The following is a 25,511-nucleotide window of genomic DNA, read 5'->3' as shown; positions in this document are numbered from 1 at the left end:
ATATATATATACACGCACATGTTAAATCTGTAAGGAAAAGCAAAATAAAAATATTCAGGAATGATTACCTCTGGTGGAAAGGGAGGAACATGGTAACTTATAGAAACACACATGGGAGCTATTGACAATATTCTATTAATTAAGCAGCACTGTATATGAATATATGCTTTTTATTATTTTATATCTTATGTGTTATGTATGAAATATTTAACAGTAAACTTTTTGGAGCAATTTAAATATTTGCATTTTGGCAAGCAATTTTCAAAAAAAAACAGAAATCATAGCAAACCATGTGTATTACCCTACTGTGTAATACTTGTAATGACTGGATTACAATAAAACACAAAGGACTTTATTTTGCTTGAATTTTATGGAAAGTGAAAGAAATTGGAGCACACTGTAAAAGAAAGAAGCACAACAGGCTCAGGTGGGAAAGTGAATGTGTTCTCTGAGGTGCTCCTCTGTGGCCAAATTATATCTAATCCTCTGGTAATTTCAATCAGCTTTATGAAAATTAACACCTGATCACTTCTGTACATCCTGAAGTATTTATTACATAGTTCAACTTGGGAAAAGTACATCCTCAATGATGACTTTGCACTTTTACTTAATGAATCTGTCACATTTACGAAAAGAATCACTTCGCATCTTTCAAAATGATCCACTGTAAACAGTCATTGAGACAGCAGGTGGCATGACATCACTGTCCACTGGGAGAAGTCGCAACATCTCATACCTGATATATCTTCATTGCCCCTCAGAGCCAGCCTCTTTGAGATGCCTTTCTGTCTGACAGCCGGCTGTCTTTAGTAAGTATTCTGCAGTTTCCAGCCTTGAGAATGAGAGCTAAGTACAAAAGGACTTTTTTCAATATTCCCATTCCTCATTTTGTGTTCCTTACACTTAAAGATTTTTTTTCAGATTTATCCTACCATTAATTTTCTGTTATGATACATTTGTATCTTGTCTTTTTTTTATATCATGACTATTTCTCTTTTATTCCATTACTCACTCCTTTTCTCTGTGTTGCTTGCACTTTTCTCAGTTTTTATTTATCTTATTCTTTAAAGTCTCTTACTGCTATCTAAATTCTTTAATGATCTCTAATCAATTTAATTTTATTTTAAAATTGTATCATACCTCCTTAATTGTATTTTAGCCCTTTTTTCCCCTGTATTATTAAAAATTATGTGGAAATTCCATATAATTCCATGTATTGCCATATATTTCCGTATTTCATACTTTATTTCATGTTCTCTTTTCTAAAAAAAATATTTATTTATTTCTCTTCCCCACCCTCATCTGCTATATGTCCATTCGCTGTGTGTTCTTCTGTGCCTGCTTGATTTCTCTTTAGGTGGCACTGGGAGCCAATCCTGGGATGTTCTGGAGTGGGACAGAGGGGCTCAATCTCTTGTGTCACCTCAGTCCCCAGGTCAGCTGTGTCTCGTACTGTCTCTCCTCTGTGTCTCTTTATGCTGTATCATCTGGCTGCGCCAGCTCTCCTCTCAGGCAGCTTGCTGCATGGGCCAGCACTCCTACATGGGCCAGCACTCCATGTGGGCCAGCTCTCTGCTTGGGCCAGCTTGCCACCTGGGCCAGCTTCCCTTCACCAGGAGGCACTAGGAATCAAACCCTGGACCTCCTAATGGTAGACGGGAGCCCAATCACTAGAGCCACATCTGCCTCCCCATGTTCTTTTTTGTTCTCTATAAATATTTATTTCCATTTGTTAAAATTTTCCTCTCTGTTTCAATTCATTACAGCCTTTTCTACTCTAGAGTTATACACACTTTTGTTCATCCCAGCACTATTCAATTTTTATAAGTAACACTCTCTATTTCAATTTATTGGGCTTTTATTTTCATTTAAACTGCTCCAATCATATTTAAATGAATATATAACCTCATTTCTTCTTAGAGATTATATACATTTTTATCATTTATTGATTCCTAGTTTCTCCATATGTTTATGCTATTTGAAAGATATTCTTTACAATGCATTTTAAAACCTATATATATGTATATACTTTTTATACTGACTAATTTCAGCAGTCTTGAAAAACCCTGATGAGTTAGCCAGTGGTTGCATAGATTCCCTTTTGAAAAATGATATACTCTTTCAGTGATAAAATATAAGGTTATATATTTGCTTTTCTTTCTTAACCACAGAGCAGAGGGGTCCAAAATCATGAGGAATAGAAGTGGTGATAGCAGATATTTTTCTCTCTTATTTCTAATCTCAGAAGACAAACTTTAAATATTTAAATTTTAATGTGATATTTACTGCTGACATTTTTAGATGTTTTTATCAGAATAAGCTTATTCCATCCTTTTACTAATTTGGCTAAGAATTTTATCATAAATTTATGTTGAATTGTATCAAATGATTTTATGCATCTTGTGGTGATCATAAAATTTGCTCCTTTAATCTACTAGCATGGTTAATCATACAGATGAAATTTCTAATGTCAAACTTATCATGCATCTTTGGGATAATCCTCTCAGTCAATTATTTGATTCTGCTTAAATATTGTGGAGTCAATTTCACAATTATTTTATATAGATATTGAAATTATCTTGTAAATTTCCTTTTTATACTATCCTCACTAAATTTTGTTACCCAGATTATACTAACCTCATATTAAGCAAAACCCTTAGTGTTCCCACTTTTTCTATCCTTATGAAGTATTTGTAGATATTATTCATATCTAGTGTTTTGGCATACTTTACTAATGAAGCATTCTTGGGAATTTCTCAGGGAATGATTTTTTTGGGGCATAGTATTCACTTTTGTTATCTTTATTATCATTGAAATAAACCCCTTTATATGCAAAATTCCATTCCCTTTAAGTTTGCTTTTTCTGACTTTCTGCTATTCTAATATTTGTTTAGGTGTTGTAAATTAAGTCTTCTAGGAATTTTATCACCTCTCCTAAAGTTCCAAACTTATTGACCTAGTTAATCACGACAACTAATGACTAATGACTAATGACTTCTCTTTTGCTGTCCCTTTAAACATTTTAATCCTGATTTTACAGGTGTCTTCTTTTGGGGAGAGTTTTGTTAATTTTATTATTCTTTTCCAAGAAGTGACTTTTTGTTTTCCCTTTCCACTTTAAGATTGTTGTCTATTAATTTTTACTCTTACCTTTCTTAATTCCATTTATTTCTTTTTGAGGATTTATTTCATTATGCATTGTCTAATGTCACTGTTTTCTTCTATGGTTCTTATCTAGTCTTTGCATCTAGCCTACAGAATGGAGTCCCCATAATGAGTTTCCATAATAGAGTTTTCTTTCACTAAGTGATTACCTGTAAGTTTGAACAAAGTGAGATATGAATTCTTTTTTCTTATTTAATTATTTGTCCTTAATTTGTATTTTACTATAATGGTGCTCAGATAATTTCCTCTATATGAACTAAACTTTGCTGATCCTCCAGTGTTTGCTGAATGGCTGCATTTACCAAGTGTCTCACCTGTGCTTGAGAAGAGTGGGGATTTTTCAGTAACTCTGTGCATTGTTGATCTCCGACAGGTAGGTGGAGTTAATGAATTGTCTTGCTCATATTTTCTACATCCCTACTGGTATTTTGTCTGTTTTTAATTGCTAAAAGATTGTGGGTAAAATCTCCCATCATAGTGGTGGATTTTCCTATATCTTTATATCATTCTAACATTACTTCATATGTATTGATGCCACATTGATTTGTGAACACAAATTTAAAATTTTTATTATGAAATGACCTTCTTTACATCCAGTAATGCTGCTTCCTTAAAGTTTCTTTTGTCGCGTATTTCTGAAGGTGTACCAGCTTTCTGTTGGTTAGATTTTACAGGTTGTCATCTTCCATTCTTTCATTTTCAAACTCTCTGTACCTTTTTTGGATATCTCTTATAAACCACATGTAAATGGTTTTGAAGTCTAGTTTGTCTGATAATAGTACAGCAACTCCAGTTTCCTTTTGATTAGCATTTGCATGGTGTATCTTTTTCCACCCCATTTCTTCCAACCTACTCGTGTCTTTGTGGGATCCTAGTACATAGCACATATTTGGGATATGATAGTTCTCAGTTTTGCCATCTCTGCTCTATTTTTTGCCATTAAATGTCCTTAAAACATTTATTAATTAGAGAACTTGTAGGCTTATAAGAAAATCATGTAGAAAGTACAGAGTTCTCATCCACCCTCCCTCTCAACACAAAACATTGCTTATTATTAACACTTTGCATTAGTGTGGTACCTTTGTTACAACTGATGAAACACTATTATAATTGTTACATTATTAATTATACTCCATAGTTATATTAGGATTAATCTCTGCCTTTTCATTAGAATATTTAGTCCATTTTCATTAACTGTAAGTATTGATATGCTTGGATATAGGTCTGAAATTTAGCTATTTGTTTTCAGATTATGACTTCTGTATTTGTTCTCTGTTCCACCTCTCCTAGCTTCTTTTCCACTAATTATTTTTTTGTTATTCTAGTTCAATTCCTCTATTGACCTTTTCACTGTATCTTTTTATATTATTTTCAATGGATGTTCCAGGGATCATAATAATAATCCTTAATGTTTCACTATCTATTTAGAGTTAGTGTTGAATTACTTCAGGAAACTATTCTTCAAATTGTCACCGTTATCCAAGATATTTTTTCCCTAGAATCACCAATTAATTCTTTTAAAAGGACTACTTCAACTTCTGAACTGTTTTCTCAATCTTTTCCTCAGCTTCCTTGTGCTGAATTGCCTTTATCAACCCATTCTTTCTAGTGTGGATTTTAAGTATCTCTAGATTAGTGTTAACCAAGAAATGAATTCCCCAAAATTGAGAAGAGAGAAACACAGCCCCTGTTATTATTTGAAAGGGGTCATGGCAATGAGAACTAATAGCAAACAGAGTCATGGGAACTTCATAGGCTCCCAGATGTCCAGCTCATCCTCCTGATAGCTGGCCCCTAGAAAGAAGTGTTGAAGCCAACTGGCAAGTATGAGCTGTAGCTTCACAGAGGGGGTAACTTCCTCTGACCTCCCTGTGAGCTTCCCCTTTACAACACCACTACAGTGGCTAGACTCACAGCGATGCCTGTGTTTTCCATCAATTCTTCCTGCCCACCTGCCAGTGTTTTAGGCTCTCCTGGTTATTGGTTCTATTTGATCCTCCAACTCCTCTCTTCCAGTCTCTCCTACATTTCAGTAAGTTTAAAGTCTGAAAGAACTTCCCTTAGTATAATAAAAAAATTTAGTCAATCTGGTTTCCTGACTCATACAACCTTTAGTATCAAAAGTGGTTCCAGGGTATCAGAAACTTCAGAAAGGAAATAAGGATTTTCCCCCCTCTTATCTGACTACATTTTAAAACATTAAGACCACATCGTCAATGGAAAATGAATACTGGTTACCTGCCCCATGTGGTGGCATGACATTGAGTTAAATTACCACCTGTAGTTATTTGGAGTCAAATATTCATGGGAGGCCAGGCTCTGCATGATCACATACCTGCTTCCATAGAATGTTGTGGTAGAATTAGAAAGGACAAAATGGTGCATTTGACTGGTTGCTTCTAAGTGCACTGGAAAAAATGAAGGAAAAAATAGATGGGTGCAGAGGATGTCAATGACATCTTAAAATGAGCCCTTATATCCTAAAGTCACAGAATTGAGATTTCTGAAAATGAAATTCAGAATTTGCTCCCAAGAGTGGCTGAGCAATAATAACATGAAATACACTCACTGTCTCACTGTTTTACTAATTTTAAAGATAGCACTTTGAATAGAAAAGATTGGGACATTGAAATTGTGGTAGGGATATCTGGAAAGATCTTGAACTCCCAAATTTTGTGACAAATTTCAACATACAAATGGTCCTTCCTCTCCTTTTGTTAGGATCGTATCCTCTTTTTGCCTGAAAACAATTTAATGACCTCTCCTTGAACAGGAAAGCTAAACATTTTTAGACCCATTTTCACAATTCTCATTAATTTCAAACCTTTACCCATACTCAAATCCTAGCACACCTTGGTGTGACAGATATAAAGTTAACTGAGATAAGATACCATGTACGACAAAAGAATCACAAGATTTTACCAATCTACATAAAGAGAAATCTGAGGAACGTGGGATCCCATGACGGGAATGACATGTGGGATGGCATCAGATTCATTGGTAGGGATGCCGTTAACTAGACATTCTGAAATTGTCATTTTAGGTCAAGCAGCTGGGTCCATCCACCTTTTTCTTGTTTGCATGACTGAATCCTTAATTCCAAATTGGTCTGAATTATGGGAATGGACATAACTCAGTGGTTGAGCACCTAGTCCCCATGTCGGAGGTCCAGAATTCAATTTCTGGTACCTCCTTAAAAAAAAAAAGGTCTGAGTTAAATAAATTTATGTTGTCAGAAATTATTGGTATATATGGAGGATGTCATACAAAGGCCAAGGAAGATAGGAAAAATGGAGTGGGTTTTCATTACAACTCAGTAACCTACCTCCCCATTTACCCCAGGAGATCCAAGATGATGCCCCCTTCAGCAAGGACTGAGGAAATCCTGGGATGAAAGTGTATCCTCCCTTCAAAGGTTCTGTAGAGACTGTTTTCTGCAGGCTAGGCATGACATTTAATGACATCGTCATTAAACTGAGCTCCCCGATTTCCATGAGGAAGATGGGATCCTGTAGTGGCAGATGTCAAAGTGGTGACATTCAACTGTCAGAGACATGGAGGAGGTGTTTACCCCAATGGACAAGAGGTCCAAAGAGTACTGAGAATGGCTTGTTGTACAGAAATCTTTGGCGTAGCTAATTGATTGCTGGGCCCAGGACAGTGAAAAAATGGGAAGACAACCAGTCTTTTAGGCGGGCGTGGGACCTGTGGTTGGCTCAGGCCAATGAACGGGATGGGGGGTGGGGGTGCCCAGCTCCACGGGTCACTTAGGCTGGTGCTGGTTCCTGCAAAAGTTACATTCATGATCTCTGTAACAGTCAAATTCACCAAGCCATCACATTACACCCCAACATAAACCCACCCTACCAGTATCGCCTTCACTGCTCTATGCTTAGGGGCAAGATAGTTGAACTCCATCCTGGCACATTAGAGCTCTATGAAGATTGTCTTGATGAGCAAAAGGGTAATCCCAAGATTCAGAAAGAAGCTCTGCTTCTGGAACTCCTCCTTCTTTTAGGAGGTTTCAACCCCAGGGAGAGATTTTGGAATGGGAATTTCTTACTGGAAAATAGTTGTAATTGGCTGCTGATGGTCAGTGCCCTCGAAGAGGGATGGACTCTGCCCAGAGAAAAACCTTGGATAATGTTGTCATACAGGTTATGGAAATGATCAACCCCAAGGCCAAGGCCAGAGGGCACCTCCTTGGTTTTAAGGAGATGCACCATGTCCATCCTTGCATTAACTCCATGCATGAGGCTGAACAACCCTGGACCTGCTGCTCCTCCATAAAGAGCACAAAGGCAAGAAGATAACTGATCCATGTGGAGGTGTTACTGTAAACATGGTGATTTCCAATAGACAGCCCTTCCCAATCAACCCATGAAGGACAAATGTATCTCTTAGTGATACGGTGATTTATTATGTGCGCACAAGCAAGGAACTAGGGGAATCTTCCCAAAACCAGTTCAAAGTGAAAAAAGGAGCTAAGGTTTTTACAGGAAAAAAGAAAAAGAAAATGGATATTGAGAAGAAAACAAGTAAAAACCAAAACCAAAACAAACAAAAGAATGGGTGAGGCCAGGGGTCTTGTGAGAAGAGTATGAGCAGTTTCTCAGTCCTGTGTTGTCTCAAGCATATCAAACTTGTCTTCGATTTCAGCAGCTAAAAAACCAGTTTAGATATAGTGGTGCACTGGCAAAGCCTTCATCGCCCCTTTCTCAGCCAACCGCTCAAGGATATCAAGCCTTTTGTCCCTGAGAAAAGTTACAGAGGCAGACATGTCTATAGCACGTCTTCAGCAAGATCCATTGTAGAGCACAAGGAACAGGCGAACAAAATTAACCGATAATCTGGATCCTTCTCCTTTCTCTTAAATTCCCTGAAGAAGCTTTTTTCATTTCAGCTCCCTTGGTCCAAAAAAAAGAACACAAAAACCCAAAGATTAAAAGATACACATATCGATTCCTCTGTCTAGAAGTTTTGATATGTTTGTGAGATTCATGGGAAACTTTGCAAAGCATATCTTATCCCAAATCTGAATGTCAAGCTTGTTTGCTTTTCAATTCTGATTCCAGCCCTGACAAGTTCAAAATTTTTGAACTAATGACAGATTATCCCAAGCAGTATCCGACAGCTGATACACAGATTTTGCCTATCTGGAAAATTTCCAGAGCCCTGGCCCTTGAAGTAGGATCCTCTCAGTTTAATAATGAATCCTTATTCTTCTTCTAAGATACTGACCTCATGTTTACTAAAGAATTCCTTCCGGGATGTTGTGCAAATATGATTCTAGGCCAGCAAATGTATTTTCTAGTCATCGTTAGCTAGGATGATCCAAAGATTGTTTATAGTAGAAAGATCCCAGAGACAACCATTTTGCATTTATTCAGAAAACTGGCTTCTGGAGAAACTCTGGGTTGGCATCACTTGTATTTTTGAGGGAGATCTTGTCCCACGAGGCAGCTTTCATGTTTCCTCCCCAGGCTGGGGGCTTGAGGATGTGGACCGTTTCAACAAAGTGGTTCAGGCAGTTTGAAGACGTCTACAAGCCAAGAAGTAAGAGGAGTCCATATCCACGATCCAGCCTTCCGACACCCCAATCTTGACCCCAAACGGTACAAATGAACTTGGAGTGCACACAGCAATTGGCTGAAATGTGGCTAGAAAAAAAAATGGTCAAGTTAAGTAGAAGCAGCAATAGTAATGGCTCAGTGAGGACAGCCTAATGTCCAGGCTGCTGGAAAAGACATTTGTATCATCTAATTTTAAAAGGTTTGCAGATGATGAGTTCTTGAAGTCCATACAAGGATATACTTTACATGTTATTTTCTTACAAAGGACTCTTTTATGATTGAGGTTTTTGAGGAAAAATGTGATCAGTGTTTGCCTTTGAACACATCTTTGCTGAACGTTATACAGCAGACCTGCTAATCAGGCCTATGGCAGAAACATCTGATGCTCCTACAAAGTGTTATAACAGAACACTGCCATGCTGGCAAATTTTCCATTGTGCCTGTTAACATTGCACAGATTCTATCTTTTATCTTTTCTACAACAGTTTTTGTTTTGTTTTGTTTTGTTTTGTTTGAAGGTACTGAGGAACAGGGATTGAACCCCACACCTGGTATATGGGAAGCCATGTTCAACCTCTGAGCTACATCAGCTCCCCCAGTTCGGCTTCCTCATCTTTGTGCTTCTTGTTTGTTCACATGCCCCTAGGCGGCACCGGGACATCCTGTGGGGAATCAAGTACCCAACCGCTTGAGTTACATCCACTCCCCTACAACAGTTTTTATTCAAAACAAAACAAAGCAAAACAAAAAAACAAATCCATCTTTTTGTTCGGTTGTGAATTAATGAGATCTGATCATGGTTGTAGTGTCATCTTAGGAGAGCTTTCCAAAATTGATTGTTTCCCCAAAACTGTGCTTTCTGTGGCTCTCTAAGTATTAAACTAAAGGAAGTGAGCAAAATACATGCAGCTCTTTTGTTGTACAGAGTAGCTGTCATGGGTTTGTCCTAAATGGACCCAGCAATAAATTTTCAAAAGGATTTTTTAATTCCTCTCTTCCTGACTCTTCTCTTTAAAGTGTAAAATATTACTATTTAGAATGAAAAGAAAAATTATTGTAATCTAATGCATGCAAGTTAAAGAAAAAAGAAAAACATTGATGAAATCATTGGGGTTCTCGAAAAATGTTTCTAACTGCAGGTACTGCTCCAGCTGTGGTTTCTTTACTAAAATAAACACAGCCCCTGGAAACTGGTGTGCAGTTATTGATTTTGTGAATACCTTTTTTCCCCTATACCTCTTAGTAAACACTAACAGAAGCAGTCTGGTTTCTCCTGGGAGGAATAACGGTATACCTTCTCTGTTCTGCCTAAGGGAGGTACTCTTTCTTCATTTTTTTCTCATTTCTTCATTTTTTTCTCATTTCTTTTTCCCACTCCCTGTTTCCCCCAATAACTAATGTAAGGTCTATTAATAGTTTTGAATCCTATGTCAAGGAAATTAATTTACAGGATAGCAAATGTTATAGGAGGAACAAATCATACAAATACAATCATATAAGGATGACCTTTTATATCCTCTTCGGGGAGAGGTTTTGAATGTTTTCTATTCTTTGAGGAATAATTACCCCATGTTACATGGAAGTATCACTTTGTTATTTTCTTTACTTGGAAGTTAAAGGGGTATATATAGATGTCAAATTGACAAAGGGCGGACACTGCTTGTTTTCAAGTTGTCAACTTGGCCTTATCTGCTGTCTAAGATTCAGAAGTGCTCTTCACAGAATACTTTTTCATGTAAAAGTCTTATTTGGGTTTGCAAAAAGAGGACCCTCATGAACTTGGGAAGGTAAGAATGAATCAGAGGCCACTAATCTTGTTATATTATGGCATTCAGACTCAAGGACAGACACAAAAGTTCACAGGAGGCCCCAGATTCCAGATTGTCTGCATCCAAATGACCCCAATCCAACTACCAAGCACAATGCAGTATCATCAGATTTGGCAGCTTGCACAGTAATCTCCACAAGCTACCCTGCCACAAACCAATTTCAGCGACCTGACATCCATGGCTACTTGGATTTTCCTACCAGATCCTCCCTACACTCCTATTCTACTTCTCCAGGGTATTGTGGTTAGTGGCTTGCTCTGTTCCTTTGACTCAACTCATTTTTCCTAGACCTTGACTTCCACAGCCCTTCCACACTGATGTGAACATATATTCCTTTACTGAATCCTTTACTGAATCTCTTATTCCAAAAAGAGTTTTGTAGTTTTATTTTCCTGATTGATTGCAAATGATGTGCTGTCCTAGTTATTTAAAATTCCCTACATGCATATCCTATATCTGAACAACTGTTTGGCATGCCTATTTTGCTGCCTTAATCATGGTTTTAAATTATTTCTGTGTATTTCTACTCCTGATTTTTTATTGAATGTCAAACATTGGGTATTTTAACTAAAAGGTTCCAGATGATATTATCTTCCATTGCAGGGTGCTTACCTTTTCCTCTGGAGTCTTGTAGAGTGGGTGCTGATAACCATTTATCTGATCAGGTACTGTACAGAGAGGAGCCTGAGTTAATTTCAGGTGAGAGTCTAGGAAGTTATTCAGGGCCTCTCTCCTGGCACAAAGAAGTCTGAACAACATAAAGACCTATGGGAATTTTGGAAATTGAAATGGATGATAAAGTTACTGACAAAGACTGGATGGCTGAGGGAAGGTGTGTGGACTGAAGGGAGAACTGAAGAAAGAAGTCTGATTAACATTAAGGAGTGAGAAAAGGCCAATCTTAGTGAACTGGACAGAAAGTTAATGGTAAAAAAAACATCAATGGTGAAGTTGAAAACTGTCATGCCCCAAAACTAAACATAAGATGTATTTTTCAAGAATGAGTGTATGGTCAACAATTGTCAACCATATCGAGTATCCCAATTTCAAACAAATCAGGATAATAAAATGTAAATTATAAAGTTGGTAGAAAAACAAGATAATGGAGGGCAAGTATCTCCATGTCATATGTGTTCAATAAATATTTTGGTCCCTCCTCCCTCTCTGCTAGATAATGAGAATATCACTAGTGTGGTAAGGATGAATGTCAGAGTAGAGAATTTGAAGGAAAAGAAGACAGGTAAGTTTAGAATGCTTTCATGGACACTTTCAGCATATAAACGAGACACAAGTAACTCACTAGAAGCCTGTGAAGCAAAGGATTATGAACTAAAGAACAACACCTGGGTGAGTAGAAGAATGAGTTTGAGAGAATAATGTAGTAAACAACTAAAAAACGCAGTAAATATAGATGAGGTAATAACCTTATGAATGTGAAAGTCAGACTTAAAGAATGCCATACTCATTCCTACCCTAACTACTTTGTGAACCTACTAATTCTGTTGACATAACAAACATACAAACAAAATGCTACAGCAGAATGTGGGTTTTAGATATGGTGTCGTTGGCAAGATACATGTATGACTTGGTCTATCCGTTTCTCAACCTTAGTATGGTTACTATTTTGAGCAAGAAAATTCCTTGTGATGGGAGTAGCCCCGTGCATTGCAGTATATTTAGCAGTATCCCTGTCTTCTACTTACCAGATGCCGGCAGCACCCCCACCCAGCTGTGAGAACCCAAAATGTCTCCAAACACTGTCGATTCTCCCAGGAGAAAAGGGCACAAAATGGCTGCCAACTGAAAACTTCAGTATTAGTTAAACATTAAAAATGATGACTATTTCCTTAGAAGAATTGTTTAATGTGCTCAAAATCTTATAAAGATGTTCAAATATGCATACTAATCTCTGTGTAAAAAGCATAATGTTCTTTAGAAAAGTCAGAATTTTAAACCTAAAGATTTAGAGGTAAAATGCAACCTAAAACTGTGAAAATTTGTTTTTCATTTAGGCCAAATGAAGGGTGTTAGCATTTACATTCCAACTTCTTCATAAAACCTAATTCTGCTCTCTAGGATTTGCGAGAATTCACTGAATCCAACCTGTGGAACTGCCTCATCTTGGCCTGAAAAACAGATTGTAACATTTGAACACTTTGCATTAATTTCTTCCACAGTATGAATTATTTTTAACGTTTACATCTTAATCTATTTATGTTTTATCTGAAGTCTGATTGGGCTAATTAAATCATGTAAAACACCATGAAGAGCATTTTTTCAAGTGACATGATTTGGGGGATTTTCCTTATAGCTCAGTTTTGTATTGGGTTCATGGGGAATTTACTGCTCTTCGTGTTATATATGTACACCTTCTTATTTCAGCCTCACCTAAAGAAGCCCATTAATGCGATTCTAATACACCTGACTTTAGTCAATGTCATGACCATCATGTTTAGGATCATTCCAGATATAATGGCATCATTTGGAGTAAGACAATTTATGGATGATATTGGTTGTAAAACAATATTGTACATTTGCAGAGTTACCCGGGGTCTTTCTATCTGTAATACCTCTCTCCTGAGTGCATGTCAAGCCATCATTATCAGTCCCAGTAATTCTAAATGGGTACGGCTTAAATCTGAAATTCCCAGGCTCATTTTTCCCTTTTTCCTTTTCTTCTGGATCATCAACATGCTGATATATATCCGGGTTATCATAAGTGTAGGTGTCAATAACAACGTAACTGCTGTTCCAGCTGGGTTTCATGACGTGTACTGTAAAACTGTGGAGTCTGACCCCCTCCATTCAGCGGCATTTGCAAGCGCTATGGTGATTCGAGATATCCTGTTTGTGGTCCTCATGGTCTCGACCAGTATCTACATGGTGATTCTCCTCCAAAGACATCACAGGAGAGCCAGGCATACTCACAGCACCAGCCTCTCTTCTCAGTTATCTCCTGAAATCAAAGCTATACAGAATATCATTTACCTGGTGATTTGCTTTGTTTTCTTTTATTGCTCAAATTGTTGCCTTAGCATTTATATGGCCTATGGACCTGAGAAATACCTGAGACTGGAGAGAATTACTGGAATCATTTCATCATGCTACCCAATGCTCTGCCCTTTTGTGCTGTTGAAAAATAATAAAATTCTTTCCAGGCTTACTTCTTTCCTTCCAAAGAAGAGAATTACTTTTTATAAAGGAAGATTCAATGGATGTTTCTGACACACCACAACTTCTTCTCCAAAGAAGAGTCTCTATAAAGATTTATACAAGGAGGAAAATATCATAAAATTAAAAAGTGCCTAGACCATTCAATGGGGAAAAGAATAGTCACTTCAATAAATTGTACTGGAATTACTATTCTGGGATATCTGCATGCAAAAGAATGGAAGTGGAACCCAACCTCTCATCATATTAAAAAATTAAATGAAAATGGATCAATGGTATAAATATAAGAGCTAATAATATAAAGGCCTTCCAAGAAAACAGGGAAATAACTTTAGGAACCTGTAGTAAACAATGGATTTTTACTTTTTATGCCTTAAACAAAAGCAACAAAATTTTTTAAATGTTGATAAAATAGACTTCATCCAAATTTAAATTTTTGCATCTGAGGACATTATGAAGAAAGCGAAAATCGAACCTATAGAATGAGGGAAAATATTTGGAAACCATGTACATGATAAGGGCTTAATATCTAGAATAAAGAACTCCTACAACTCAGAAACAAAATGGTAATCCACCCAATTAAAAAAAGGGCCAAGGATTAGAATGCACATTTCTCCAAAGAAGATATTCCAATGACCAATAAATAAATGAAAAGATGCTCAACATCATTAACCATTAGAGAAATACAGATCAAAACACCAAAAATCCAAAGAAATATAAATATAGTGGAATACAAGAAATATGGTTAAATATTGCAAACGTAGCAAATAAAGGAGAAACAGGAATAAAACCCAGAGGAAATAAACAGAAAAGAAATAAAATGTGTGGTTTACATACTCATGTATAAATAATTACATTAAATGCAAATAGTTTAAACACAACCTTTAATTAAAAGACAGAGATAGTGAGAATGGGTAAAAAAAAAAAAAATGACCCAACTATATATGATATCCTAGAAACCCATTTCAAATATAAGTAGGTGAAAAATAAAAGAATGAAAAAAGATATACCATGTAAACACTAATCAAAAGCCAGCTGGGGAGAGTTGAACTGATAGGAACTGTCTGAATCAACTACTTTGAACTCTGGAGTCTAGTGGAACTCTATGGAAGAAGATATGGTAAGTTACAGTGAATTTCACCCTCCACTCAGCAGCTATCATTCCTCATCTCCCAGGTACAGGCCTGGGAACTGCAGCCCAGGCTCCTGAGCATCTTGCGGATGCCAGGATAGGTAGTCTATAAGGACCCACTTCTCCAAAAGTCTAGGGTATATGGTCTGATCTCTGATTACTTCTTTAAGTCAGCTACTTCATATCACTGGTGGGCTGGCTCTGAAGGTGGCAATTTTTCCAGCTCTTCTCAGGCAAAAGCAACAGAGGAATCTTAAAGAGGCACTATTTTTTCTCCACTTGTCACTTTCAGTTCCCTGTTTGGGGCAAAAATAGTTTGGAAAAGTTAAGAATTGATGCTCCAGTCTTCAACAATAGCAGCAGCAACAACAGTTACTCCCAGAGGAATGGGAGAACTAGATTTTCTGAGTTACAACAGCATAAAACTCAGAACGTCAAGTTCTCAACAAAAAAAATTACAAAACACATAAGGAAGCAGGAAAGTACAACCCATTCACTGGGATAAAAAGAATTTACCTGAAAACATCCTTGAGGAATTTTATACATTGGAACTATTAGTAAAAGACTTCAATGGGAGCAAATGTAGCTCAGTGATTGAGCATCTGCTTCCCATGAGAAGGTTCTGGCTTCAATTCTGTGTATTCCTGGAAAAAAAAGACTTTATATCAACTGTCTTAAATAAGTTCGATGCAATAAAGGAAACCATATACAAACAACTAAAGGAATTTGGGAAAATATTGACTGAACATAATAAAGAGATGGAAATTATATAAAAGAGCCAAACATAAATTATGGAACTGCAAAGGGCAGTACTTGAAATGAAAACTCACTAGAGAGATTTAACAGTAGATTTGAACAGGCAGAAGAAAGGATCAGCAAACTTGAAGACAAGATAATTGAAATTATCCAGTGTGAGGTACAGAAAGGAAAAATAATGAAGAAAATTGAACAGTAGCAGAGGAACATGTGAGACACCATCAAGCATACCGACATATACATAAGAACAAAAGAGAGAGAGAGAAAGGGCAGGAAAAAGAATTTGAAGAAATAGTAGCCAAAAACATCCCAAATTAGATGAAATATATGAATATACAAATGCAGAATGTGCAACAAACGCTAATCAGGACAGACTCTAAGATGGTCACACCAAGATACATTATAGTGAATTTGTCAAAATCTAAAGACAAAGAGAGGAATTTGAAAGCAAAAGAAGAAGGACTTCTCAAATATTAATACAAGCGATGCCCAGGAAGACTGATAGCAGATTTCTCATCAGACATCCTGGAGGATAGAAGACAGTGGGACGACATATTTAAAGTTCTTTAAAAATAAAATCTGTCAACTGATAATTCTATATCTGGCAAAATTATTTTTCAAATAAAGGAGAAATTAAAAATGTACAGATAAGCAAAAGTTTAAAGATTTCATTACCAGAAGACCTGCCCTACAAGAAATTCTAAAGAGAGTAATTCATGCTGAAATGAAAGAACAATAGGCAGTAACTCAAAGCCATATGCAGAAATAAAAACACTGGTAGAGATGACTACATAGAGAAGAAGGGTGTTCAAAAACTATCTGTGCTGATACATGGTACAGCATGGATGAATCTTGAAAACATCATGTTGAGTAAAATAAGCCATAAAGAGAAGGATAAATATTCTTTGATTTCTCTTATATTAAACAGTTAGAATAAGCAAATTAATAGATACAGAAAGTAGATTAGCATTTATCAGGGCTGGGGTAAGGGAGAATAGGAGTTATTGTTTAATGGATTTGAGTTTCTGTTTTGGACGATGAACATGTTCTGGAAGTAGTGGTGAAAGTACACAACATTGTCAATGTACTTAAATGTCAGAGTTGTACATTCAAAAATGGTTAAGATGATATTATATCCATGTACATTTACCACTATTAATTATTAGGAAATAGATAGCTGACATGACTATAAATAGGCAGGGTCAAGTGGTAGAATGCAATTGCCAAATTCTGCTTATTTTGGAGAGATACTTAGCTAGGAAAGCCTCTCTCAGAATTTGTTGGAGTCTGTTCATTTTCCTCTTCCTGGTTCTAGGAAGCCCATTTATCCACTTACTATCTCCATGTTTCATTGAAGTATTTAAGAAAATTTGAACCATCAATTTCTCAAGCCCATGTATATACTAGGGGGAAATTTTTTTCTGCTCATGTTTGCATTTACTTCCATCCTGTACTCTACCACATTAAATGTACTTACAGTATTCAATAATTCTAGCAATAGATAAAATGTTAAAGGTAGTGTGTATGGAAAAAAAAAAACAACATTAATACTGTGAGACCAAAACAGTCCTGAAGAGGGAGCTTTTTGTAAGAGTTCCTGACTTTCCTTGTGAGAAGGTATGATTTCAAACAGTGTTTACTGAAACTCTTTTCCACATGTGATGGTTTGAAGCTGTATGGACCCCAGAAAAGTATGTTGTTAAAGCTAATCTATTCTGGTTAATGTAAACCTATTGTAAGTAGGACTTTTGATTAGGTCACTTTAATTCAGATGTGGCCCAGGGTAGGTCTTAATCCTCTCACTGGAGTCCTTCATGAGAGAATGTAATTTAGAGGGAGAAGAAAAAGGCATGGAAGATGCTGGAAGTAATGAAATCTGGAAGAGAAGGGGGAGACCAGCAGACAACACCATGTGCCTTGCCATGAGACAAAAGAACCAGGATCACTAGTAGCCAGTCTTCAGGAAGAAAGCATCAAAGATGATGCCTTAATTTGGACATTTTTCTCACCCTTGAACCTGTAGGCTTATAAATTAATAAATTCCCATTATTAAAAGCCAGCCCATTTTATGATGTCTGCTTGAGCAGCTCTAGCAAACTAGAACACACATGAATAAGGAGAATTTTCTTCTCATGCCCTGTCCACTATAAACTCATCCTGCCTTGCCTTCCTGCTCCCTCCATTCTCTAAGAAATGTGTCAATGAATGAATCACATCAGGTTTAGATAAAATTTAGAAGAAATATTACTACTCTCTTTGGATAACATTGAAGTTAAAGCATTAGGCATGCTACTACATAAAGGGGGATAATTATCTTCAAAGATTCAGAGATATGGAAAATAAATTAATGTAAATCAAAATTTTTAGCATCTAGTACATCTAAAAATAGAAGAAGCTGCTTCTGGTAGTAGTCATTTCCCATACTTGATGATAAATTACTGTTCAGTCAAATGTGGTAAAAGAGATTCAAATGACAGAAGATGAGAAATTTAGGCTATTTCTGAAACAGCTTTATTTTTTCTATACTGTAGGTTATTTTCAAACCATAAGAAATTACTTCACATTTTCACAAGAAAGAAATATGGTAAATAAAGCTAAAAGGGAGATCCAGAATAGATGTAAAGAGGGAAAATGTCCATTCATTGAAACTATTTTTTGTTTGCAAAAATAATAAATGCTTATTATCAGCAGTATAGAAAAAATCAGTCAAGTGAAAAACCTGCCATTATCATATTGTTATGATGTATCTATAGCATGTAGTTCCTGTTAACACTTGCTTTTTTTTAATCCAACATTTTTTGGCTTAAAATAATTTACTATTCTGTCCTATGATTCTGTGGACCAGGGGTTGAGGAAGCCCTCAGCTGGTCCATCCAGGCTGGGATGGGGAGCAACTCCTGGTTACTTCTCTCCTTGTGCTCTCCACAGACACCACCTGGGGAGGAGGCGCTCTAACAGCGAGTGGTGTTGAAAGTTCTGACTCTGAACTCAGTCTCCAGTGGTTCCCCAGCAGGCTGCACAGACAATGTGGTGGGAGAGGGGGCTTGTTATCATCCAAGGGGGATGAAAAATCCCTTGGTCTTCTCTGATTTTACACTTTATTACAGCCAAGAAATGGTGGAAATTTAAGCGTTCCCCTCAACGTTTGCAGGTGGGGGTGAGGATATTATGTTACATTTATTATTGTCTAACATTTTCTATCTTGCAAGAATGCCATTTTTCTCGTGCTTTGGTTAGAAAGTTGACTTTTGGGGGGACTTTTCATTTTGTCTGTGCTATTTGGGGTTTCTGGTTTGCCAAATTCTCCAGTATATGGTCTGGCATATGTGAGAGTCCATAGCTAGTCTACCTTCTCTCCTCCTTTGAGTTTCTTCTTATGCTGGTTTTATATGTAATGCCCAGAGTTTTTAGCCACATTAGCTGGATGAATAAGGAGAAGTATGTCTACACCATCCTCCCAGAATCAGAAACCTATGTAATAATATTTGAAGGCTGTAATGTTAGTCTTCCAACTGTGTTCTATTTTCAAAGTTATTTTGGCTCTTCAGGGGTCTTAATATTGCATATATATATCTGAGAATCTGATTATCAACATCTCCCAGCAAAGTCCTCTGGGGTTTTGATTAGGATTGCTTTGAATATACAGATCCATTTGGAAAAAATTGACATCTTCACAATAACAAGTATGAACGTGGTTTCTCTACCTATTTAGATCTTTAATTTCTCATAACAATGTTTTACAGTTTTCTCTGTACAGTTTTCACACATCTTATGTTGGATTTATTTCTATTTTATGTATTTGAAGTTATTATTAATGGTATAGATTTTAATGTCTGCTTTTAATTGCTCTTTACTAATATATAATATAGAATTGAATTTTTAGATTAATTTAAATTTATTTTATTTTATTTTATTACTTTCTCCCCCACCTCATTGTTTGTGCTCGCTGTCTGCTCTCTGTTCATCTTCTTTTTTTAGGAGGCACCAGGAACTGATCCCAGTATCTCCCATGTGGGAGGGAGGCACCCAATCAATTGAGCCAACTTTGCTCCCTGCTTGATGTATCTTTCATTGTGTTTCCTCACTTTCATCTCTTCACTGCATCATCTTGTTGCACCAGCCCATTGTGCAGCTTGCTGTCTTGCTTGTCATCTTTAGGAGGTACTGGGAACCAAACTCAGGACCTCCCTTGTGGTAGGCAGGTGCCCAACTACTTGAGGCACATCTGCTTCCCTACAGAATTGATTTTATATGCCAATGTTGAAATTCACTTAATTCTAGTTACTTTTTTCATTGAAGGATTTCCTTTATTCATTACACACAGAATGTTTTATATATTTTGAAACCTTGTGTCTTTCAAAACGTCACTCTGTAAGTAAATTATTTTTCCTGTTATTTCATTGAATAACTTCACCAGAAAAAAAATTATGTTTTTACCCCAGATTCTCCTTCTCGTGGAAAGACTTTTCCTTCTGATTACCTGCTTTAGATGTTATTCTTATTTCTCATATCACCGGGGCTAGAGCTCTGATACAATCTTTTGCAGCCTACAGACATATCATTTCTCCATGTATAACACAATCATATTGTTTGATGAGAAATTGTAAATAAAAGCATTTATACATTGATTACATTTACATAGTATTATACTCCTGTGTGGATTCTTTCACTTGTTTGAAAGTTAGAGTTATGGCTAAAGACACTTCCGTTGTCATAACATTTTTAGAGTGAATTTCCTCATGTCATCTAAGGGCAAAATATTAACAAAATGCTTTCCTCTGTACATGATAAACATATGGTTTCCTCTATTTTCATCCAAGGTTAGAACAATTAGTGAAATGTTTCCCACATATCTGGCATTCACATTGTTTCCGCCAATGTGAGTTTTCTCCTGCTGTCTAAGTGTCAAAGGAAAATGGGAAGGTTTCCCATATAGTTGACATTCATATGATTTTTCTACAGTGTGCATTCTCCCATGTTTATCAGGTTGGAAGATTGGCTGAAGACTTTCCCACATAGATGGCAGCCATATGATTTCTCTCCAGTGTGAATTCTCCAAAAAGTTTTTCTGAAGGCATTCTTACATTGATGATAGTCACATTACTGACTTATAGTGTGATTTTGCTTATGTTCATTACATGATGACTGGTCACTGTGGAATTTTGAAAATGGTTGATATTGAGTTTTTGTCCCATGTGAGCTGGCACTACTGAGTCAATGTAGAGCTGTGATTGAAATATTCTCCCAAATAAATCATCCATTAAAATGGATTCTCTCCAGTGTGAGAAAGTGATTGACAGTGAATTATTGATGTTCTCTACATGACATTTCTGAATATTTTTCTCTGGGTTGCACCAGCATAGCCAATTCTTCCAGGGTGAAATTTATAGCTAATCAGCAGTTATAGTATCAATGTGTTATCCATTGTCTTGGCCATCAATTGTCTTCCTCTGGTTTGTCACTCCTAGACAGCCCAAGCACTAAGCAGGCAATGATTTCAGTGGAATTCATGGTTTTTCCTTTTCATAATTCCCGAATTTTAGTTTTCTTTTAAGCTATTGTTGAAAACATTTTTAATGACACAATGTTAGATTATGTCTTTCCTGCAGTTACAGCATGTGGTTATCATTCATTGTTTTTTAAGGCTTACTTTCCCCACGTGGATGCAGCCTGAGTAGTCCCAGGGTCATGAGTGTCTCTTCCGTGGGTCCTGTAGGAATGAAGCCTTTGTTCTTCTTGTCTCTAGTTACTTCCTAAAATAGATTCCATAGGATTTTTTTTCATTTTTTTATCATCTTTTTTTTTAAAGATACATAGATCATGGAAAATGTTACATTAAAAAATATGACGTTTCCATATACACCACTCCCCAAACGCCCCACTCCTCCCACAGGACAACTTCTTTCATTAGTGCGGTACATTCATTGCATTTGATGAGTATGTTTTGGAGCATTGCTACACAGCATAGACTATGTTTATGTTGTAGTTTACTCTCTCTCCCAGTCCATTCGGTGGGTTATGGCAGGATATAAAATGTCCAGCATCTGTCCCTGCAATATCATTCAGGACAATGCCAAGTCCCCAAAAGGCACCCTTATCATACCTCTTTTTCCCTCTCCCTGCATTCAGCAAGTCCTGTTGTCTTCACATCAATGATATAATTTCTTCCATTGCTAGAGCCACAATAATTCCATAGTAGAATACCAGTAAGACCATTCTAATCCATATTTTATTCCTCCATCCTGAGGACCCTCGGATGGTGATGTCTACCCTGCCTCTAAACTGAGAGGCATTTAGATCCCACATGGCTGATGGATGGGATTCTCCTGCTTGCAATTGTAGACTCTCTCCATTCCCTGGTGTGGTGGTTGACCATCCTCATCTCCCTGGTAGCTGACCTGGGTAAGTCCAAGGAACTGGAGAGTAGGTTCCATAGGATTTTTTTACATGGACAATCATATTGTCTAGAAATAGAGTGTTTCTTCTTCTTTTCCAATGTGTATAATTATTTATTTATTTTTCTTTCTGTTTCACTGACGATAACCTCCAGCTCCTTTTTGAGTAGAATTGCTGGGTGCAGGTATCCTTATTTTATTCCTGATCTTGGGGGTAAAGCATTCAGTAGTCACCATTAATTACTCTTTTAGCTAAAGGTTTACCATAGATAATTTTATTGAATTTAGAAAGTTTCCTTCTATTCCAAGCGTCTGAGAGTTTTTATCAGAAATGTTGTTCATTTTGCAGGGCAGAAGGTGTCTGGACATCGATTTGGTGGGAAGGTAACTGAGAAACCCGTGTATAAGATAAAATTGAGGCTCCATTACACCGAGGTGGAAGCTGCGCGGGGACGCGCCCTCCTGGGGTGGGCGGAGCCACCGTACCGGTGCTGCGGGGGGAGGGCGATTCCTGAAGGCTCTGGTGTACTGGGGGGCTAACAGGACAGGAGGCCTTCGCAGACTGATTTGGGGAGACAAACGAGAGTTTTATTGCGAAGTGGGGAATTTTTTATTGCAGACAAATATAATATTGATTCCGCCTACAGCCCCGCCCCCCACAAGGCCAGCTGCTGCTCTGAAGCAGCCTTAAATTGTGCACAATAAAGAGACATCACCAGGAGACTGTTTCAGGGCCAGCAGGGTGGGAGACGTCTGGAAGCCGATTAGGGGAATATTTTGTGAAGCATGGGAATTCCGGTTTTGGACTCTGTTATCTTCCTTTCTGGCTGGAGCCCCACCCCTGGGCCTGGCTACTGATCTGCGTCATTAAATTGGCTGCAGTGTAGAGGCACCCCCAGGTGGCCGTTCCAGGGGCTTACAGGGTGGGAGGTGTCCTGAAGTCGAATTGGTGATACAGCCACAGAATAGACCCCAGTGAGTGAGTGAATTGCGGGGTTCAGACACTTAGGATAGACTTTGTGGATGTGACCTCTCCCACAGGGCTGGCACCCAGCTGCGGGGATCCCTGAAGGCTGTGATGCACTGCGGTGCTGCCAGGCTCCCTGTTAACTGGACTTGAGGTTGCCAGGTCTGAGTCCCCTAAACCCTGGTGGCCCACACCCCAGAGACTCACACCTCTTGAGTCTTCAATATCTCAGACTTTCCATCCCTAAATCCATCATGCCCTGAGGTCCATCTGAGGTCCTTGAATGTCCTAGCCCTCAACATTTGCGTTTTTTCTTTTTTGTTTTGTTTTTATTTTTATTTTATTTTTTTTATTTTTTATTGTTCTGATTGCTAACATTGCATTATCTCCTAATCTTTTCTCCCAGCATATCCCCCAAAGTCTTTTTTTTTTTTTTCAGTTATTGAGGGTTTTTTTGTTGTTGTTGCTGTTGCGGTTGTTCTACATCTTTTTTTTTTCTTTTCCCTACTTGTTCCCCTCCCTTTACTCACCGCCTTTCTCTTTCTTTATTTCTTCTCTTTTTTTTCTCTCTCTTGTCCCTCATTTGCTTATTTTATTTTATCTTAATTATACAATAGGTGCTGCAGGGAACACCTCACATTTGCTGGGTTTCCTATTCCTCCGCTGCCTCATTTCTGTGTGAATTAATTTTGGATACCTACACTATCCCCTTTCCCCTACATCTTGATATCCTCCATCATCTACTACCTCTCTTATATTCCACCTCCCTTTCTTTGATCCCCAAAGTGTCTAACTCTTAATTTCTAATACCTTTGTTTTGTTTTCTGTCTTTTATCCACTCTTGAAATTATTGCCTTTCTTTTCTCTTTCCCTCTCTCACAAAAACACTAGCTTTATAATTCATAACATATTCCTCCCATATTCAGTCGACTACCTCGTTATAGGTACTCTACCTACTGCTATAACTCTACACAACTTACATAAATCTAATATCCATCCTCCCAGATCTCATATTCTTGCTCTGTTAACATGTATCACCAATACTACTTTACACTTCCTTGCTTACACAATTGCCTTTCCCTGGCCCTAATACTTTCCTTTAAAGTGAACTCAACCAGCAATAAGAAATTAGAATAAGAAGAACAAAGTGACAAAGAGAAGATATAACACTTACGCAAAACCAACAGCTAATTAATCCCCAAGACTAGACAAAGAAGCTAAGGAACTGATTAAACCCGTCAAGATAAAATGATGACCAGACAGCAACAAAAATGTACAAGCCAAACCAGTAATCAGGAAAACATGGCTGAGTCCAATGAACAAATTAAAAACCAGGAAGGGGAGCAGAACTTCACACAAGTAATTAAAGATCTCAGAACATATATCACAGACAAATTTAATGAAGTAAAGGAAGAGGTTAACAACATGAAGACAACACTTGGAGGGGAAATTGCAGACATATGCAAAAAGATAATATATGATGGGAATGAACACCACAGTTCAAGAAATCAAAAATACACTCGCAGCAAATATCAGCAGACTAAAAGAGGCAGAGCGGAGAATTAGTGATGTGGAAGACAGTACATCAGAAATCAAACAGATAGTAGAATTGGTTGATAAAAAGATAGAAAAAATCCAGCTAGGACTTAGGGACCTAAATGACAGTGCAAAATGCACAAACACACATATTATAGGCATCCCAGAAGGAGAAGAGAAGGGAAAGGGGTCAGAAGGAGTGTTGCAGGAAATAATGGCTGAAAACTTCCCAAATCTACTGAAAGAGACAGACGTACATATCCAAGAAGCACACCACACCCCAATCGTCATAAACCCCAACAGGCCCACCCCAGGACATATACTTGTCAAATTATCCAATGCTCAAGACAAAGAGAAAATTCTAAAAGCAGCAAGAGAAAAGAAAACCATCACATACAAGGGAAGCTCCATAAGAGTAAGTGCTGATTTCTCATCTGAAACCATGGAGGCAGGGAGGCAGTGGTATGATATAGTCAAGGTACTAAAAGAAAAAAATTTCTAACCAAGAATACTCTATCCAGCTAAACTAGCATTCAAAAATGATGGAGAGTTCAAAATAATCACAGATAAACAGAAACTGAAAGAGTATGCCAACAAAACCTCCCCTTCAAGAAATTCTAAAGGGAGTTCTGCAGGAAGAAAGGAAAAAACAGGACAGGCATAGTTGGAGGAGAGTGTAAGAGCAACAAAAAAGACAAAAAGAGAAGGGAAAAAAACACAAACAAAATATGACAAACACAAGTCCAATCAAAATATGGCTAACACACAACTAATTCCTTGAAAGTAATAACACTGAATGTCAATGGATTAAACTCACCTATGAAAAGATTCAGACTAGGACATTGGATAAGGAAATATGACCCACCTATATGCTGTCTACAACAGACACATCTTAGACCCAGAGATTCATAGAGGCTGAAAGTTAATGGTTGGAAACTATTCTTACAAGCAAACAATAACCAAAAAAAAGGCAGGAGTAGCTATATT

At 37.3% G+C, this 25,511-nt stretch overlaps 1 long non-coding RNA gene and 1 pseudogene across 1 annotated transcript in view; one reads left to right on the top strand and one right to left on the bottom strand.

Annotated features, from left to right (window-relative positions):
* LOC101427385 (chondroitin sulfate synthase 1-like) overlaps positions 1-8,911 on the top strand; it is a 35,794-nt pseudogene extending 26,883 nt beyond the window's left edge.
* Positions 8,912-14,640: 5,729 nt separating this feature from the next.
* The window catches only part of LOC101426515 (uncharacterized), a 31,849-nt gene continuing 20,978 nt past the window's right edge, over positions 14,641-25,511 (bottom strand). Inside the window, exons 3-4 of the long non-coding RNA XR_009181642.2 lie at positions 15,387-15,514; positions 14,641-15,166 (exon numbers count right to left, since the gene is read on the bottom strand). This is a non-coding gene — a long non-coding RNA (uncharacterized lncRNA). The remainder of the gene's footprint in view (positions 15,167-15,386; positions 15,515-25,511) is intronic.

Source organism: Dasypus novemcinctus, chromosome 18, assembly GCF_030445035.2.
Source record: "Dasypus novemcinctus isolate mDasNov1 chromosome 18, mDasNov1.1.hap2, whole genome shotgun sequence".
NCBI lineage: Eukaryota > Metazoa > Chordata > Mammalia > Cingulata > Dasypodidae > Dasypus > Dasypus novemcinctus.
This window is presented reverse-complemented; position numbering and strand designations above follow the sequence as displayed.